The sequence below is a fragment of the Rhynchophorus ferrugineus genome, unplaced genomic scaffold (assembly GCF_030347505.1).
Source record: "Rhynchophorus ferrugineus isolate W39M unplaced genomic scaffold, kcgeb_rfMv2 rfM1, whole genome shotgun sequence".
NCBI classification, from domain to species: Eukaryota; Metazoa; Arthropoda; class Insecta; order Coleoptera; family Curculionidae; genus Rhynchophorus; species Rhynchophorus ferrugineus.
This window is the reverse complement of record NW_027472580.1, coordinates 5,937,807-5,952,318: the sequence shown is the minus strand read 5'-3', so window position 1 is coordinate 5,952,318 and position 14,512 is coordinate 5,937,807. Positions and strand designations below refer to the sequence as shown.

The following is a 14,512-nucleotide window of genomic DNA, read 5'->3' as shown; positions in this document are numbered from 1 at the left end:
GCCCGACACACAGATGGCGTTACTAGAATTAAATACATACGTTTTTTAATTAGCCCTAACCCTCAAAACATGCGTGTATAAATTTGACAGCTGTCGGATCATTAGTTTGCGAATTATAGCATTTTGAGTGAAGCAACTTTTGCTATTGTGAAAAAAATGGATAAAAAGGAATTTCGCGTGTTGATAAAATATTACTTTTCGAAGGGAAAATACAGTTGAAGCAAAAACTTGAGTTTGGCACACTGCCCCAGGAAAATCAACCATCAAGGATTGGTATGCTAAGTTTAGACGTGGTGAAATGAGCACCATAGACGGTGAAGGCAGGGACTACCCAAAAGAGGTTACAGACGAAAACATTTAAAGAGCCCACAAAATGATTTTGAATGACCGTAAATTGAAATTGAATGAAAAAGCAGATGCTCTAATCAACTGAACATGTACATCATATCATTCACAAATATTTGGGTATGAAAAAGTTCTGTTTAAAGTTGTTGCCGCGCGAGCTCACTTTTGATCAAAATCAGCGACGAGTTAATGATTCGGAGCAGTGTTTGAAGATGATCAAGCATAATAAGCCCTAGTTTTTGGGTCTATATGTGACAATGGATGAAACATGGCTCTATTCCACTCCGAAGTCCAATCGACAGTCATCCGAGTGCACAGCACACGATGAACGTCCTCCAAAGCGTGAGAAAATGCAGAGCAATCGGCTGGCAAGGTTATGGCGTCTGTATTTTGGGATGTGCATGGAATAATTTACATTGACTACATTGAAAAAGGAAGGACCACCAACAGCGTTTTCCATAGCGTTATTCGACCGTTTGAAGGACAAAGTCGGTGAAAAACGGCCGCATTTGAAGAAAAAGAAAGTGGTGCTTCACCAAGACAATGCACTATGTCACAAATCAGTGATAACAATAACAAAAATCCATGAATTGGGCTTCGAATTGCTTCCTCATCTACCGTATTCTCTAGATCTGGCCCCTAGAGACTATTTCTTGTCCTCAGATCTCACAAAAATTCTCGCTGGGAGGAAATTTTCGTTGAATGAAGAGGTGATCGCCGAAACTGTGGCCTATTTTGAAGTAAAGGACAAATCGTACTACAAAAGTGGTATCGAAAATTTGGAGGGTCGCTATAATCAATGTATCACCGTTGAAGGGAATTATGTTGAATAAAAAAGGTAATTTTGGCAAAAACATATGTTTTACTATGGTAAGCCGGAGACTTTTCAATTGGCCTGTTACTTACTTCTCTGACGCATTTTACTGGTTTACTATTATCCCCTTCATGTCAGAACTAATTGATTAGAGACGCTGGTTTATAATCTCTAATTAGTATCACTAATGTTTTGAATAATTTCGTATATATTTGACAACAGGGTCGACTACTACTACTACTACTACTACGACTACTGCTATTATTACTACTGATATTACTAGTACTACTACCATTACTGAGGAAAAACAGCTCCAGGTTTAAAACGAATTTTACTACTACTACTACTATGACTACTACTACTACTATTACTAAGGAAAAACAGTTCTAAGTTTAAAACGAATATTACTACTACTACTACTACTACTATGATTACTACTACTACTACTATGATTACTACTACTACTACTAAGGAAAAACAGCTCCTAGTTTAAAACGAATTTTACTACTACTACTACTACTATGACTACTTCTATTACTACTACTAAGGAAAAACAGCTCCAAGTTTAAAGCGAATTTTACTACTACTACTACTATGACTACTACTACTACTACTAAGGAAAAACAGCTACAAGTTTAAAACGAATTTTACTACTACTACTACTATGACTACTACTACTACTACTACTACTACTACTAAGGAAAAACAGCTCCAAGTTTAAAACGAATTTTATAATTTTAGAAACTGCATTTGGCAGTATATTCTACGTCATCTATGACGTGCATTGCCTGTTTTATTTAAATGACTATAACGACACCTAGCATTAATCATATTATTTTCTCAATCACCTGTATATCACTCCAACTAATTCTCTTTCCCGCATAGTTTACTAGATCCCCTCGTAACAGTTTCCGTCAACCTGTAGGAAACCCCTAACTACGCTCGCTCCGTCTTCCAAACAGGAAAGTTGGCCCTCACCAGTCACAGTCGTGAGCCGGCGTTCAAGTGCACCGCGTCTCTTAGGCGACGTTATTATTCGGGCGACGAGTGAAACCCGACAGTAAACACACAAAAAAAACCGTAAAAGTTCTCCGAGTGACAATGATTTAATGGCATTCCCGTACATCTCGACTGCTAATTACCACGTTTACACCTACTAGACGTTTATTTTAATTTATCGCCCACCCTTCCAACCACAACCCGGTTTAAAATATGACCCATGGTGCTTTAGTGGTGAGTATTAAACGTACGACATGCAGTTTTTTAGTAAAAAAAAGATTTTGGGGCTGATATTTCCCAGCGATACCCGTTCAATTGATTTATCGAAATACACGGTGCACAATTATGAGGGGTGCGTGATGGAGGAAGTAGACACGCAGTATTTTTATTTTCGGAAACGGTTTGGTTCTGGCAGAAATTGATGACTCTTCATTATATACAGAGCCTTTTAATTTTATTGATAATATATTTTCTGTAATCGCTGAAATATGTTAAAGTTTATAGTCTACACGAATGTAAATACTACTAACACTGCAACAGTATATCTCCTAGCAGGTGAATTGAAAAGTCCCGGGCCTACCATAGTAAAACACATTTTTTTGGCAAAATTAGTTTTTTCTATTCACCATAATTCCCTTCAAGGGTGATACACTGATTATAGAGAGCCTCCAACTTTTTGATACCATTTTTGTAGTACGATTTGCCTTTTGCTTCAGAGTAGGCCTCAGTTTCGTCAATCACCTCTTCATTCGACGAACATTTCTTCCCAGTCAGCATTCTTTTGAGATCTGAGAACAGGAATTAGTGACTGTGGGCTAGATCTGGAGAATACGGTGGATGAGGAAGCAATTCGAAGCCCAATCCATGGATTTTTGACATCGTCGATCACCTATTCATTCGACGAACATTTCTTCCCAGTCAACATTCTTTTGAGATCTGAGAACAGGAAATAGTGACTGTGGGCTAGATCTGGAGAATACGGTGGATGAGAAAGCAATTCGAAGCCCAATCCATGGATTTTTGACATCGTCTTCACTGACTTGTGGCACGGTGCATTGTCTTGGTGAAGCAGTACATTCTTTTTCTTCAAATGTAATAGTCTTTCTATGTAATAGTCGCTGTTGATGGTTCTCCTTTTTCAAGGTAATCAATGAAAATTATTTCATGCGCATCCCAAAATACAGACGCCATAACCTTGCCAATCGACTGTTGCGTTTTCCCAGGCTTTAGAGCGGGTTCATCGTGTGCAGTCCACTCGGATGACTGTCGATTGGACTTCGGAGTAAAATGATTGAGCCATGTTTCATCCATTGTCACATATCGACGCGAACACTCTCTCATTGCGAATCGGTCCCCAGTGCAGTTACAATATTTCTCAGGACTTTTTTCGGGAAAACTTGTATATTTCATATTAGTTTTTGCGGAACATCCCCATAATTGAATTCCGTATGTCTATATAGGTTTCAATACTTCTATAATAGCAGTTTATTATGATAATTGTTTTTCTTCCAATTAAACAATACATTTTCCTATACTTTAACTCTAATTTTCCTTTCTTTTTAAATATGTTCCTTTCATTGAAGTTTTACATCATTGAAGATTTAGTCTAATATACTTAGCGTTGTTGCTATATGTGATGATAGTATTATTTGTTGTTATTGGTGGTTGTGCGGCCTGATTATACGTGAACTGCACAGTTTGGGTCCAATTATTTATATTATTACTAGCCTGTTATAATTTTCGTGAGTCTTCTTCGCTACTCTCTCCGACAGCAAGAAACGCAGTATCATCAATAAACATACCCATCATGATATTTTCTTTTCATGGCATATCACATGTGTAAAGTAGGTAAAAAAATGCCCGAAATACACTTTCTTGTAGTACACCTGATTTAACTTTTTTATTGTAGAGCAGGCTTTCTTTTGTTTGACTCTAAATATTTTGGGTGTAATGTCACATTTTAATAGTTCAGTGTGTTATTTCGGTGATAAATACTACAGAACAATAAAATACTTCATAGTTTTGTATAAAAATAAATACAGAATAGTAGAGCATAAATACATAGAACATACATAGGATATTAATATAGAAAATTTTGATATAATAATGTTTATTCTGCTCCAAAAGTACTATACTGAAAATGTAGGTAAATATCAACAACTGAGGAAATACATAAGATTTTTAGCAAAACTAAGTGACTAAGGGTATATATATATATTGTTGTTTTTAAAGTCCAGAAATACTAAAGATACTAAGGTTTTAGTCTCTTAAAGTTTATTGTTGTGGAGCAGTTGTAGTACTGCGACTTTTTTATATCCACGCGTGTTTTTTCGAAACCATTTACTGCACATCATTTAATTTCTTCGCTGACCGTTGACATCTCTAGAGCTCCGTGTACCTTGTGTATTCATGGGATGTTAAAAATGCCGCCAAGAACTTTGTTTTAGTAAATTTGGATCATGTTGATGTTGGAGTTTCTCGTACAACCCCATGGTTGCACATTGTATATCTACATTGGCTTTAAAATTTGTTTACCTAATAATAATTTGTTTTTGATTTCGTTTGAGATATTGAGCCGCATGTATGCTCGACTTGTTTTTTTAATAGGTTCTTTTTACTTGAGCACTGGACATTTAGTGTCGTGCCAGTCACTGGCAGTTTTTTTGTATATGAAATTTATATCTTTAAATTTATTTATTACGTTATTAATAGTCGTTGCCAATTATCCTACAGTTTTTCTTTACATTAACTAAAATCTAGGTAAATTTTCTATCTTAGTCTCTGGTGTATTTATGTTTATGTATTAACACTACTGTTCAAATGGTACACAAGATCAAATGGTTTGATTCTTTTGAGTTTGTTTCCTATTCTGGTATTATCCAAGAGTTGTATTACTTTGATAATGATATGAGAAAGGAGTCTGTCTTCTTGCAATTCTCTTGATTTCCTTGGTGACGGTCGATATCTGAAGATCTCGATGTAAATAATCAGTCCTGTAGTACCTCGGCGCACCTACAATACTTCTCAGGACTTTGTTCTGTAAAACCTGTATAGTTTTTAAATTAGTTACATTACAGTTCTTTCCTTTTCTATTATACTTGTTCCTTCCAGTGAAGTTTTTCAACAAGGTTCGTTCCATATGGTATTATATTATTTATTGTTATTAGTGGTTGAGCGATTGACGTAACCTGCACATACACATATTTATTTTCGTTTATTTTTATTTTCCAAGTCTGGGTCCAATTATTTATATTGCCACTTGCCTGTTGTAATTTGGTTATGGCTCCTTAGCTATTATCTTTGACAGCAGGAGTAGCAGTGTCAGCAAATGTAGCCAACGTGATATTTTCCATTTGTGGTATAGCACATGTAGACAAGGTAAATTATTGACCCCTATATACTCCTTGTAGAGCAACCCCGTAGAACCAAATTGGTCTTATGACTAACTTATAAACCAATCTCTTTGATTTTAAGTCAAATTGAGAGTAGTCTTCTGACCAACCAGTGCAGTTGCTTTGACTTTGTACAGCTCTTGTGCTTTTTGTCTAACATGATCTAGAAGACTATCTATCATGTCACGAATGTCATGAATCAGCGACTTAAACTACTAATTCTTACAATATCTTCAATTCTATCAGGTTTAGCTGTGTGAGACTTACTCAATCTCTCAAACTTATTCTCAATACTCATATCTGAAAAACTCATGTCTCATCGAAAAAGGATACTGATACAATTTAGGAAAATTAAGCAATAAAATTGCGATTTTCTGATCGAGCGACAAACTTCATGAAATAACCTTGTATATGTACCAAATATTATAATTGTTAACGAAGCTATACTATTTTTGTCCACTATTTATATCATTAAACATATTAGTCACGTTTTATGTCATGCTTTTTTAATTAGATTAATATCAAGCTAATTTTTGTGGGCATGCGAATTCATAATTTGTTATTTCCTTTCAAGGTCATACATAATAGAATCATGGAAAAGTCTATATTTGTCTTGTCACTCATAAATGTCACATTTGTTTTATTTATGGAATACATAAAATCGATAAATATCTCTGCCCATATAGGTGTATTTACTGTATTTATTTCCTTAATTATAGATATACTTCAATACATTTACTTCATTTAATAATTGAAAAAGGGTAACAACGAACTTAATTTTGGAAACCTTTGATGTGTTAGAGTTTTAAAGAGTTTGTTTAGACATCATTTTCATCAAATGCATAAGACCACATTCTTTAGGTGTATATAAAGCATTGATCGTTTTGTGGTGGATTAACACATATTTTAGAAACTTATTATATCTTACAAGTTATCCTTTCATTGAGTTAAAACCCTTAATAATAGTTGTTTGGTGACTACGAGCTGACTTGGAAATTGTTACAGCGTTACGAATTACTATGTTTCTAACATGATCTAGGAGGGAAATATGTTATATATATGGAAATAAGTCTTGAATCCCAATAGCATTATTAGCAATATAAGCCTGCCATACTAGAGAAGCAAAAGCTCCTGTAAATTGGCTGATTGGGCTTGCTATTTCAGCGGTAGATGCCACTTTTTCCTCCTGTAATACTGATCCCAAGTACTTAAATTTCTTCACTTGCTCTAACTGGATCCTGTTGAAGTTTACAATAGCAAGTTGTCAATACTTTGGCATTTTCTTCATTAATTTTCAAGCCATATGGATCTGCAGTGTGAACTATATCATGACAAATTCTAGAAGCTTCAATATCTGTATCAATACTGCATTTTAAAACTCTCAAATGATATCGCTGGTCATTGCTGTAATTATAATACACACAAAATATTAATGTACTTATCAAAATAACACCACAACATATCTCTAATTTAACTGTATTTTTATGCTTGAAAAACAAATTCCTGAAAATGAATTTATAGTACTAATACATATGTAAATGAATAACGTTTACTAGTAAGAGTTCATAATCCATGAATACCACTATATACCTTTTCAATCAAAATATTTCGCGCAATATATTATACGACATTAAAATAAAACATCGTTTCGTTAGTCCCCTGAATAGTTGTTCCCTTATACATGTTAAACTTTGCTGAAGCTATAGCTAACAAAAGCATTTTGACCTTTAGGTAAAGGCCAAATATACCACAACTGCAGTAAAAATATTGAAAGTCTTATGTAATATAATTTTAATATATTTTTATAAACAATTTTTAGTCATTAAAATCATATATATTATTATGCTTTTTCAATCACTAATCGTTTCTCTGGTCTTCGTGTCCTCATTTTCTGGTTCTGCCACCTTAATTGAGCTAACGTTCAAGTAAAGGCCAAGTAGATTAGAGCAAAATCAAGTTCTGTTAACAGCAATGTTTTGTTTTTCGATATACATTTCTAACTTAACATTTTTCCAAATTTATTACATTGTTACTAGTCGTTGCCATCTAACCTACAATTTGTCTTTACAATAACTTAAATAAAGATATATATCTAGGACCCATTGACCTTATCTTGGTCTCTAATAATGTATATAAACATTGATTTTTTCAGTTAAATACACTACAGTATAAAAGACCAAATGGTTTGATTCTTTTGAATCTGTGTTCTGTTCCTGTGTTATCCAAGACTTGTATTACTTCGAGAATATAATCTCTCCTCGCGTCTTCTTTTGATTAAGAGTCGATATCTATAGCTCCTGTAAGTAGTCAATCCTGTAGTATCTGGGTGATCCTAGAAATACTTATCACAACCTTGTTCTGTAAATCTTCTATTGCATTTGTGTTACTTTTCATGAAACATTTCTATAATTGAATTCCATATGTCCATATAGGCTTCAATACTTGCTTGTACAATAGCAATTTATTATGTACTGATAATTGTGATTTTGTTCCAATTAATCAATACATTTTCCAATATTTGAACTACAGTTCTTTCATTTTATTTGTACGTGTTCCTTCCAGTTTTTGCATGAAAATCGTTCATCATTCATTCATTCATCCAGATACTTAGAGCATGTGCTGTTTGATCATAAGTGAACTGCACATGCACAGATTTATTTTCGGTAATTTTTATTTTTCAGGTTTGGGCCAATTATTTATACTGGTATTGTCACTTGCCTCTTGTAATTTTCGTGTGTTTTTTTCGCTATTTTCTCTCTGTCTATCGTTTATGGTATATTACATGGGTAGAGTAGGCAAAGTATTAGTCCCAATACACTTCCTTATGGTACACCTGCCTTGGATTTTTTTATTGTAGAGTAGAGTAGGCTTCTTCTTGTTTGACTCTAAACATTCTGATTGTAATTTAAGATTGTAATAGTCCGATTGATGTTAGTCTAAGTCGTCGAGGCAAATCTGAATAATTTTTTATTATTTAATTATTACATTGTTACTAGTCGTTTCCGTCTAACCTATAATTTCTCTTTATGATAACTTAAATCTAGGTATATAACTAGGAGGACCCATCGGCCCTATCTCAGTCTCTGGTGAAATAATATTTATACATGACACTGCTGTATTTTCTATTATATGCACTTCACTACACAACACTACACAAGATCAGATGGTTTGATTCTTTCGTTTGTCTGTGTCCTGTTTTGGTGGTATCCAAAAGCTGCAATATTTCAATATTCTCGTGATAATGGAGTTTTTCCTCATGCTCCCTTGCAATTCTCTTGATTTCTTGATTGACTGTAGGTATGTGAAGGTCTCGATGTAGGTAATCAGTCCTATAGTATTTGGGTACGCCCACAATACCTCTCAGGACTTTGTTCTGAAAAATGTGTAGTTTATTTATATTACTCTTTGCAGAACATCCCCATAATTGAACTCCGTAGGTCCATATAGGTTTCATTATTTCCTTCTATAATAGCAATTTATTATGTACTGATAATTGTAATTTTCTTCCAATTATCCACATTTTCCTATATATTAAAATTTCAGTTCTTTTATTTTCTTCTTTATATGTTCCTTCCAGCGAAGTTTTGCATCAAGATTGACTCCGAGATATTTAGCGTTTTTGCTATATGGAATGATAGTATTATTTAATATTATTGATGCTTGTACGGGCTGTTTATAGGTGAACTGCACATGTACAGAGATACTTTCATTAATTCTTATTTTACAAGCTTGTGTCCAATTATTTATATTGTCACTTGTCTGTTGTAATTTTCGTGAAGGTTCTTCACTATTGTCTCCGACAGCTATAATCGCAGTATCATCAGCAAATTAACATTTCTGTGGACCTGGATATTCGACCAATTGAATATTCAACATGAAAAAATGATTTAATTAAATATTATTTAAATAGGATACATATAGAGTTAGAAAAACAACTGAATAAGCAATTGTATATTCTAAGAATGTTCTGTTTTTACGTGTCGTATTATAAAAAATATTTTTTATTTGAATTAATTGTAGCACAGTATACGTTTGTTGGATAAAGTCATATATTTCTGCGGTGGATATGACACTTTTAAACCTCCAAGGAGTCATAGCTTAAGGTCATTAAGACTGGTCTGAAGAGTAGGAAGAGGAATAGGGAAAACTGTGGTCGACTGTGGCGAGAAGATGTTTGATATGATGATAATATAACCGCCGATTATTTTTTAGTATTAATCAACATATTTTTAAGGTTATTCGTTAAAAATATAAAATAGAGCATATAAGTATTATGATAGCCTTACTGTAAAACCCATTAGGGTTAGTTTTACATGTATATTTATTCTTTTATTTTTACGTCAACTGTGAAAAGTATCAAAACTTTCCATCCCTGTCGTGATAGCGTTTGCGAACTAATTCGCAGTTAAAGGTCACGAAAACGATTTTCCTTGAAATTCTTGCTTTCTGTATTTGTTTTAGCTGGGCCATTATATTTATAGAGAAAACTAATATTTTTATTAATTAATTATCAGGCCTATATATTAATTTTAAAGGACTTACAGCAGATTATGTTACTGGATAATAAATCGCATAGGGTATATTTGTAACCAACATGTTGAAGCCTCATTGACTTCACTTTTAAGTATGTGTCATTGGTCTGTCTAAACAAACATTTTCTTCAGTGCATCGAAAATGACTAAAATTTTTAAGGAGTAATTCGGATTTACGGAAAGTTTTACTTTATTTACTTCAATTTGGAAAAAAGGACGACTGAAGGTCATTGAAAACTGTGTGAAGCTTATGGAAACTATTCTTCATCGATTTCAACATGAGAATAGTGCTCTCGGCATTTTAACCATCAATGGCGATCGCTATCGACTACAATTAATGCTTTAGTCCGAAATACGAATGCAAATAAGACACAATATGGCTATTCTTCTACAAGACAACGCTCGATCACATGTTGCAAAACATGTTCTGAAAACATTAAAATAAGAAGTGCTAACCCACCCACCCTATTATCCAAATCTTTCTCCTTCTGATTACTACTTGCTTCGACATATGAGTCTTGACCTGTCTGAGCAGCGCTTGATTTTTTATGAAGATACCATAAAAGGGTCGTCCTTTCGCGCATAGCCTTAAATGATACATCGTTTTTTCGAGATGGAATCCGTAAATTGCCTGAATCATAGAAAAGAGCAGCGACTATGGATTGACAATATTTTTAATAAAATACATTGTACCGATTCTTCACAATAAAGTTTCAAATTAAAAAGAAATATAGGACTAATTTAGCGTTGAGAACTATCGAATGAAATTGATTATCGACTATTTAGTAATTCACTGCTTTTTACTATCGACTATTTCCATAGCATATTTCCGGTCCGACTGATTTTATTACTTTTTACTATCGACTGTTTCAGTCAACTACTTTCAGTCGCTATTTTCGGCCCGACTGACTTGACTCCTATTTACTGTCGACTGTTTCAGTCGTGTACTTTCAGATACTATTTTCGGACCTGCTAGTTTCGACTGAGTCGACTATTCTAGTCGCGAGCTAGAAAATAATTTGCCGAATTTATGCTTACATATTACTTACTTTATATATACTATATATGGTTTTATGTTTTGATTTTAGTATGATGGTAAATAACAGTATATTGTACATTAATATAGCAGCATTTTGGAACATTATTTAATAAGATTATGTATTACTGTAATGAGAACAACATTTTGATTGATAAACACAAAAATAATCTTCACTGCATTTATGTTATCTTGCCAAATATTGGGTCTTTTTTATTGCCTTTTTCGATACTCTAAGTCTCTCGATATTTGTTGAAGCCTTTTATTTCATGTTTCAACGAATAAGATCCTTAAATACTCATAATAAAATCATTAGAGTTGGATGATTAAATAGTTGATAAAGATTGATTGAGAAAATAAGCAAATGTTTAGTAGACCTTACCCCATTCTTCTTTACAATCAAGTCAAAAAACAATTTTTCAACATTTATAATGAAACTGTTATTTCGAACAGAAAATTATAGCATTTTCCTCTTTCCTTTTCTTTCCCAAAGACAGTTCCAGTAGGAATATCTCCATGGCCGCGTCATTTATGGTACGGTTATTAAAAATAATCAGTAAGCACATGTTGGAATTAAATAAAATAAATGGAAATAGAATAATAGAATTTTTATAACATTATGTCGTTGTTACATCATTCCTCCATTCCTTCTTTTATTCGTCCTTTTCTCTCTTAAAGTTAGTACAGGAAGGAATTCATACATCTCTGTCTGTTTTCACGAATAGAAAGACAGTTGATTCTGACTGATTTTGTAGCACTTGTTCTGTTATTATATTATAATACGTCCCTTTTTTTATGTCAGTTTTTATGCGGTTTGTAGATATGCTTGTTTCTTTTGTAACATATGGGTTGAAAAGTCGCGGGTCGAACACATAGATGTCTGTTCCTGAACCCTGTGGCCTTCAAAAGAAAGCTGTTAAAATTACGTGATATTCTACTCATGCGTTTGTGAGTTATTGTATTAAGACTGACATTACTTTTGTTATTTTCATAACAATGGATCAATAAAATTTGATGGGAAAAAATGTTATAAGGACTTCGTTCCATCATAAATAACAACAAAACGTTAGTTTGCTGACATCAAACGTTTGTGGACATCCAAATCAGGTGGTAACACCAGAGAACATAAAAAAAATTTGACAAAATCTTTTCAAATAATTGAAATGTGAATTTGCGTGAATTTGTTAACATCGTAAAGATATCAAAAAATTTGTTGTTTTTATATTGCATGAGCATTTGACTATAAGAAAGCTCTGTTCAAAGTAGGTGCCGCGTTTGCTCACTGGACCAAAAACAAGAACATTAATATGTTCTAAATTTTGCATCAATATGTGGCAATGGATGAAACATGGATCCATCACTTGACTCCGGAATCAAAACGATCGTCATCTGAGTGGACAGCTACTGGTGAAAGGCCTATTTTGACGTAAAAGATAAATCGTTCTACAAAAGTGGTATTAAAATGTTGCGCTGAAATCAATGCTTGGCTCTTGATGGAGATAACGTTGGTGAATGAAGCCTATTTTGAACAAAAAAAAACGCGTTTTCTTTGTTGCGCCCGGGACTTTTCAGCCAATGCGTTAAATTCCCTCCATGCAATCGTTCTTCAACTTTTATTTTAAATTATTTGAGTAATTTGATTGGCATGGTCATGTTGTTTCTAGCATTCACGGCATAAAAACGCACATTTCTGAATATTTCAGACGCCCATATTGCGAGGCATTATGTAAAAATGTAATACGTTCGTAAAAAGCTCAATAAATCTCCGGGCCGTGGAGATTTGCGTGACGTGCTTTACGCCGTAAATTACCCGATAGTCGGCGTAAAGGGGAAACTTTCTACTGACCAATGGTCAGCTGGTTTCTAATATATCGAGCTAATTGTGGAGGTTACTGAACTCTCGCGACTTTACGAATTCCTTTATGTTTAAGTGCCCTTTTTTCCGGCTCTTTGTGATTCGCGAATGTAACCCTAAATCGTACGGAACCTAAATATAACCCCTAACAAAAAGATTGATTGATTGTTTTATTTTGTTCAAACATAAATTGTTTTCTATTTATTATTGGAATTGGGTTACTGTTATATTCGAGATATTTATCGTTTTTTTTGTCGTCAGTTTGGTTGTTCGTGATTACTTGAACTGGTGACTCAATTATTATATTTTGACGTTTTGGCATTTTAATAACATTTTAATTCAACGGATATTGTTATTTTAATGCGGCTTTCTATTTATATTTTCGGCCTTGCCAATATCAAGACTTGTTAGGCTCCATGTGTCGTTTCAAATTGTGTTGTTTACAGCGACTTTCAATTCTTTCAGTTCTTTCAATCACTGACAAAATACATGAATGTCACCCAAAATCAGAAAACATCGGTCATGCGACTTATCGTGAGGTTGAGTTGAAGAAATGGTCAAGAGATAAAATCGTGATACATCAAAATTTCTGTATAACATCGTGTAGATGACGAATCTTCGATTTCCGCTTATGGACGTCAAACAAAACAACAAGTCACTGTATGAGTCCTTCAATATGAGTCAAATTCGACACAAATGATAACCGTATTCTTAGGATTAGCTGGAAATGTGGCAAGCACACCATTAGAATAACGTAGAACGGTGAATTCTGGAATTCGTTCTGGTTTGCTAGAAGTTATTTGTGAAATACGAAAAACGTTGCGGTAAAAGAGTCGTTCTTCATCCTAATAATTCAAGCTCTCACACATCGACTGAAAGAACCACCTATTTGATTGGTCAAAATATTTAATTGATGGGTCATCACGTTTTGGCACCAAATAACTTTTTTTATTCACATAAATCACGAACACATTCTGGCCAACTTTTCTCGGCGCCTAGTGAAGCTATTGATGTATTCAAAAATCATGTTTTGGAATTATCTTAATCAAAGTGGAAAAAGTGCATGCAAAAGCATTTTAATCATCATGCAAAATATTATTAGGTTCAAAATATAAATAGCAACCCTCGTATATAAGTTTTGAGTTTTTTTGTAGCTTTTAACTTTTATTTAAATAGAATGGTGCAATGTATCTTATACAATATATTGTATATCATTAGTTATGACTTTTCCTCATCTTTCAGGTTGCATAAGATTGTGTGTAATGGAACAGGCATCTAATGGAATAGATATTAGTGAGGATATGTTTATGTATAAGACTTTTTTGTAGATTTTTTGCGACTTTTTACAAGACTTGACCGAATATTCTCATTTTATAAACTTTGATCGCATCTTTACTTCACTAACGGCAGTTTGTATTCAGTAAGGTACATAAATGAAATAATTTAATATTAAACATGGTATTGTCAACAGTGGTCATTACACTTTCTTATCTCCATCAACGGCAGCACATGTTTATGCTGGAAAAACTATTTATAATT

The 14,512-nt window shown here is 33.6% G+C and overlaps 1 protein-coding gene across 6 annotated transcripts in view; it reads left to right on the top strand.

Moving 5' to 3' along the window:
* LOC143202934 (cyclin-dependent kinase-like 2) overlaps positions 1-14,512 on the top strand; it is an 89,799-nt gene that overhangs the window by 22,259 nt on the left and 53,028 nt on the right. The window contains exon 1 of one of the 6 annotated variants that reach the window (XM_076414960.1): positions 2,255-2,392. The exons of the other annotated variants lie outside the window; for them this stretch is intronic. The gene's annotated coding sequence lies outside the window, so the exon portion shown is untranslated. Of the gene's footprint in view, positions 1-2,254; positions 2,393-14,512 lie in introns of those variants that run through there. 6 annotated transcript variants of the gene reach the window in all.